This window comes from Alligator mississippiensis, chromosome 1, assembly GCF_030867095.1.
Source record: "Alligator mississippiensis isolate rAllMis1 chromosome 1, rAllMis1, whole genome shotgun sequence".
NCBI classification, from domain to species: Eukaryota; Metazoa; Chordata; order Crocodylia; family Alligatoridae; genus Alligator; species Alligator mississippiensis.
This window is the reverse complement of record NC_081824.1, coordinates 192492210-192499064: the sequence shown is the minus strand read 5'-3', so window position 1 is coordinate 192499064 and position 6855 is coordinate 192492210.

Genomic DNA, 6855 nt, shown 5'->3' with positions numbered 1-6855 from the left:
GGCCAAGGTCTGGAATGGGCTCCCAAGGGGGGAGGTGCTCTCCCCTACCCTGGGGGTCTTCAAGAGGAGGTTAGATGAGTATCTAGCTGGGGTCATCTAGACCCAGCACTCTTTCCTGCTTATGCAGGGGGTTGGACTTGATGATCTATTGAGGTCCCTTCCGACCCTAACATGTATAACATAAAACCATCCTGTAAGGCATCTAACCTGGTTCTAAAGATACAAACTACCCCCCCAATACAAAGCCAGAGAGAATAAACACAGCAAGCCAGGAAGAGACCCAAAGACTACCAAGACAGACCACCACACCAACAAAGGGGGTGTTTTGCAACTCATAGAAAAGGATGTTAGCAGAAGCCAAAATACAAGCAGGTCAAAGATAAGTCAGTTAAGGTCATGGGACCTGCATGAAGGATTCCAGTGGACATCTTTTGAGAAAAAAATTCCACTAATGAAGGCAGGCTTGTGCAAACATTCCTCATACTAGGTACTGAGTAAACCTAAAGACCAAAAAGAAACTCAAGACAACAGGCCATATCAAGTAGTATGGAACATAAAGAGACAGAAAATGACTCAAGAACATATGACTTAGATTTGGCAGGGCTTCACACATTACACAATATAGATACAATTCTAGAGCTATAAAGGGTTCAGTCCATCTGTCTGTCTGCCTGTAATGCTCTTGGAACATTCTGATTGGTTATCTCAGCAGCCAATCACAATGCTTACTGAAACAACCAATCAGAGTGCTCCTCACAGAGTGCCGCCACAATAGCGAGATGGAGGGGACGGAGTGGTGGTGGCAGAGAGTGCTGGTGGACGGGGACAGAGGGAATGGCAGGGATGGCAGAGCGCCACCATGACAACAGGGACAGAGGGAACGGAGCCCCTGCTCTGTCCCCTCCACCATGGTGGCGCTCTGCCGTCCTCCTCTGCCCCCACCATTCCCTCTGGCCGTGGAGGTGGAGGCAGCACAGGGTACTGGCGGAGGGGGGCAGAGGGGACAGCAGGGCAAGCTTCTCCCCCCAACTACCCACTCCTGGGAAGAGGCGGTGGCACGAGGTGGTGGGTGGTGACGCTTCATCCCCACCCACCCCCCTCCCACATCATTCTTAACAGGCAATTCACTAGTCAGTAGCATAACTAGGGTAGGACAAGGGGGACACCCACCCCAGATGCATACTATGAGGGGACAGTAGAATTCCCCCCGCCCCCGCAACGGGAGTCTTGGTCATGGCAGGAGCAGCTCTGAATTACCCCTGCCTGCCCACAGGAGAGCAGTGCCACACCAAGCATGTGTCTGGGGATGGTGGGGGAGGGGGAGCAAGCAGGATCATCTCCTGGAGCCTTGCAACCCCATACCCAATATGTATATATTAGCGGGGGAGGGAGCGGCTCACAGAGAACTCGGCCACAGGGCTGCTGCTGCTGGAGTGGAGCTGACACTGCTACAGTGCCATAAACTCCCTCCCCCACTTATATATACATATTGGGTATGGGGTTGCAAGGGTCCTGCTTGCTCCCCCTCCTCCACCATCCCCAGACACAAGCTTAGTGAATGTCCCTGCAACTACAAGGGATGTATTTGGTAGCTGTGTTGGCCCAATACAAAAAGAAATGCAAAACTTTAGAACTCTTAGTTCAGAGATGATGCCTTCTATTAGACCAACTAAGAAATAGCAACAAAAAACAAAAAAAAACTTTCTTTTTCAATTTTTTTTGTGATTTTTTAGTTGGTCTAATAAAAGGTATCATCTCTGAACCAAGAGTTCTAGAAGTTTGCATTTCTTTCTGTCTCAAACCAACATGGCTACCAAATACATCCCTGAAACATGGAAGATGCCGAATTTTAGCCAGTTTGGGAATTAAATGTCATTGCTGAACAACAAAGAAAGATTTCTACACCTCCCTGCCTTTCTGCCATCTGACACCATTAGGGAAGGACTCCCACCTTGTCTGTACATCAAAGAGCAACTCGCAAAGATAGGCTCATGGACCCAGAGGAACAGACTTCCACCTTCAGCTACCTCTGTGCAAAATTAAATTTATTTTATACCGATGGGGACTTTTTACCATCCTTAATTTTCCCTGAGCCTGAGGAAGGGTGCATGTGCCTGAATGCTTACAAAGAAAGATAGTTTTCCTGCATCTATATATATATATATATATATATATATATATATATATATATATATATATGTTCTTTAAAAAACAGCAGTCAAACTAAGTTAGTGGTGGGGGTGGGGGAAGAAAACAGGGGGTGGGGACAGCTGCATCTTCCAGGAACATGCAAGGAATTAAGTTGAAGGTAGGCTCAACCCTGAAGGGTGCTAAGCAGCTTCTAGAAGGAAGCTGAGCAGCTTCAACTATTACTGCAATCCATGGCAACTGAGGTGACTGACACCTCATCAGAGCAGGACCAGAGAGAACAAATTCTATCAGAAAGAGCTTCAAGCTGAAAACTGACAAATTCATATCTAAAGGAAAAAAGAAATATAAATATTTTTTATTTCAATGGAAGCAATGGCTTCTGTTATTTTCAGGGGGGGAAACATTAATAATTTTGACCAAAATCATAGAACAGCAGGGTTGGAAGGGACCTCAGGAGGCCATCTAGCCCAGCCCCCTGCTCAAGGCAGGATTGTCCTTGATTAAACCAGCCCAGTAAAATGTATGTCTAATCAGCCTTTATACTCCAGAGCCTTAGATCCCATAACCTCCACACACACAAAAGACCTCTGTACCCCACTGTTACCTATTGGTGAAAACAGAAAAGTGCTGCCATTAGTCAATTCAAAGGTCATCTGAACTTTGGGGGTGAGAAGGACTGTGGGCTCCCAATGAGGTTCAGAGGGTGCATCTACATGTGCCCCTACAGCGCTGTTGTTACTGCACTGTCGTTTAGTAGTTACTTTTGGAAGTACTAAATGATGGGGTAGTAACCTCCTATACTGCACCATCTGCGCATTGCATGGTTATTTTTAGCCACTACATCGCCGTAGCAATGCACTATACCAAGGGAGCATGTTGCTACTATGATGACGTAGCTGCCGTGTCACAGTTTTTGCCCACCAACATTCTGTTGCTGTAGTGTGTTGCTATGGCAATGTAGCATCAGGTGTAGAAGCACCCAGAGATAAGAAAAAAGCTCTTTTAAGGCGAATAAATTATTGTCAAATGACCACATCACGCTTGAGGGTGATGTTGTCTCTGCATCCATAACAACTGTGTTACAATCAACAATGCAAAGGACTTGGCAGCAAGAGATGATATAGAGTAAGGACTCCATGATGAGAAGCCATGCAGACACAGAAAACTTTGCAGTGAGATAGTGGAGAGGACAGCAGCAAAGCTGAGTGGACTCCAGTGAAGGACAGCCTACACAGCCCCTTGAGGAATCACTAAGTTGAGTCAAGTAATGGAGCTTCAGGCAGAACCAAACTAACACCTTCCCTGGGACAGAAGGCAACCCTGCAAAGAGACTTTTGAGTTTACTGCTCCACGCTGCTCAAAGCTCTGAGTGGGGTCTCCTGAATGGGTAAGGTGGTGTGAACAAGAGACTGTTGTTTATGGGACATACTCATCAATGAGTGCATGGGAGTTGACTAACTACTGCCAAAGGTATGGGGAAAAGGCATGGTTATTTTACCTTTTAATAGCATTGGAATATATATGCAAGTATCTCCCAAGTTTACAGCTGTGTTCCCTTTCTTCTAATAAAGACAATGTTGTTTGTACACAACCTCAGCATGTGTGTGTACATGGCTTAGTCTGGTTTAATGATTTGTGAAGAAGGATCCTAGATATACTGAACCCTGGCCTGCTTGCTGCTGTTAACCACCTGACAGACAGGTTATATGTGTATGGCAGATCTTCCAAATATCTCTTCACCCCCACTTGCTCCCATACATTCTCTGTAGTTACCTCTGAAGGGATAAATTCTGAATATTGCAGATTATTTTTTACCATTTTAATCCCAGGCAGCTTTGATGTCTAATATATATGGGATGTCTCTTTGATACAGCAAAATGCTAGACACTAATGTGTGCAGAGCTGTATATTAAGGATACTGGCCAAAACTTTCAAAAAGCACCAACAGTTTTGGGCAGTGGCAATGAGTAGGGGGTGCACCAGTGCACACCCTGACTGACCGTGCTCGCTGCTTACCCCCCCCCCCCGTCGCTGGGGGGGCATGTACCCCTCCCCTAAGGTGGCACCAGTCACCCATGGTTTTGGGCACCTAGCTTGAGAAACCCTCAGAATATCTGATTTTAGAGTATGAGCACTCATCACTTTCTAAAAATCTGGTCCTTTTGACAAATTTCCAGTTTTTCATTCTGGCTATTCGATGCACTTATATCTCACAAAAAATGGTAAAAAGCTAGGAATAGAGATGTGGGCTCAATGTAAGGTCATTCAATGAAAACTGAAAGCACTAATGGGAAATCAAAATACTGCAGTCCTGACTCGTGGGTTCATGACAAACAATTGCCTTATACTACTGCATGACATATTGTCATCTTATTTTCCACTTGGAATTTTTTTTGGCTGCAGGAGATTAAAAAGGTATTTCGGAGTAAAAATTTAAATTGTTTCCTCAACTCATCATTTCTCCTGACTGTTTCACAACTGTCACATAATGAGAGGGGAATTGCAGGGCAGAAAGAAAGATTATACAGGGGGGCTGGAAAATGGAGGAAGCATGTGTCAAATTATAAATATGGGGGAAAAAAAGAGATCCTCGCTCAGGCATACCATTTTTTAAACAAAAGCATGCTTAATAGAGCGAGGCACAGAACATTTCCTGATGCTGTTAAGGAGAAACATTTAAAAAAGGAAAGTTAGGTTGTTTTATTTTGCCAAAGAAAATAAACAAAGGCAGTATGATGCAAGTGGCTCAGCAATTAAAAGAAAATCGTTACAACAAAATCCAAGTGCAACGCAGAAGGTTGCACAAAATGCAGACTGTAATTTTAAAGACAGGCAAACTTGTCTTTACTGGAAGTCAGTAGGAGATCTGAAGTATTCTGGAGCTTGAGCTGATGTGATACCCACTGCACAACATCTGAGCAAAGGCGACACAGCTGTCTTGTGGTTGAACTGGTTACAGTGAGGATTAGTCAGACCTAGAATCATTTTGCAATCCCACATCATGTAGATTTGTTCAGAATCTTTAATTTTTGACTCACTCACAAATTTCCCTCTTGAGATTCCTTCATCTTTCTGGTAACTATAAACCATGACAGTTTAAATGAAGGTCGTGTACACATTTTTCATATTTCAAATATGATTCAGTTGCACAAGAAAAATGGTCTGGGCTACTTGGTTTGAGGTTTGCAAAATCATCAATTCACTTCTGGAGTGACTTTAATATGCCTCCATGGAATAGTTTCATCCATGCTTCCCTGCAGAAGCACTGCCTATGATCATTAGTTCCAGACTACATTCAGCTAGGCCCAGAATGCACAAAAAAATATAACATCACACTTCCTACACAGGCAAACACACCATACTGCAGACTAAGGTCCAGATGGTATAAGGGGCAAAGGTGCTGCCAAAGTCAGTATTTCTCAACCTTTCAGGCTCCCAGCACCCCTCCATAAATCCTGTGAATTAAGCGGCACTCCATTTCAATAACTAATTTATTTATTGCAGCATTTCACTCCTGACAAGGAGTGGGGAGAGGGAGGAAAGGAGCAAACACTTAAAGCAATGGGGCAGGGATGATCATGAGCCTACCTTCTTGAAGTGGAGCCAGGCATAAATTAGCACGTGCTTACATTCTTGCATAGGGGCCAGGCAGTGAAGAGCTAATGTTCATCTCCTCTCAGTACCCTCAAAAGCATCTGGCAGCCACAGCATCCCTGCTGAGAGCCACTGGCTTAAGTTTTGGTTGCCTGGCTCCAGGAGTGGAATGCAGAGTCCTGTGAAGTGCCTTTGGAGGAGCCCGATCCTGTCAATGTGCATTTACGTAAGCTCCAAGAACACTGACCAAATTGAGCGCCTTAGGGAATTTAGGTGAAGTAATCAAATTGGGATTCTGGATTCCCAATTTGACTTAGGCATGAGCAAGGCCCTGAGTTTCTAAGTCCTGTCACTGCTGATATAGTTTTGGGCAAGAACAGAGGTACAGCACTAGGCACCTCAGGAACTTTAAAGTAAAAAAATGTAGGTATCTATCAAATTTAAAACACCCCCATAATAGCTTTAAAAAAAAAAAGTGTTCTCAGGCTTGCAATTTTGGACTCAGCTGCCATAATTCTGATTAAGACCTACTTTAGGGGCTTCATAACTTAACTCCTTTATTGAATCTGGCTCCAAAAGCTATCCTGCTCCCAAAAAAGTCTGCAAATCTTCCATTGCCTTACACAGGAGAGAAGCAAACCCTGCAGACACCTTATGCTTCTTAATAAAATCAAGAACTTACACTATTTTTGCAGAGAAGCATGAAAAGCTTCACATACACACAATGTATCACAAGACTTACAACAGAAATGTAAAGCTTTATAAGGTGAATGTCCTGACCTGAGCCCTATGTTTCATGTTTCAATGAACAGGGAAATGTGGGTATATTCAAGTATTTATAAAAGTCTTCCATGAAAGAAGGTTTAAGACTGTATTGTACTTGAGTCACCGATCCATGCTGCCAGGGCAGACATAATCTTTACCCCATTCCCATGAAGGAAGAATATATAAACCAAAATGTATGACTACATCAGGGTACTCAGCCTCTCAGAGTGCCAGCCATCTTTCCATTGTATCCCTTTGTTATCCTTTCATTCAAAAATCACATGGTTGTGTGCCCCTATTTCTTGCAAATGAAACCTTAAAGACATGAACTAGACACAAAATGCT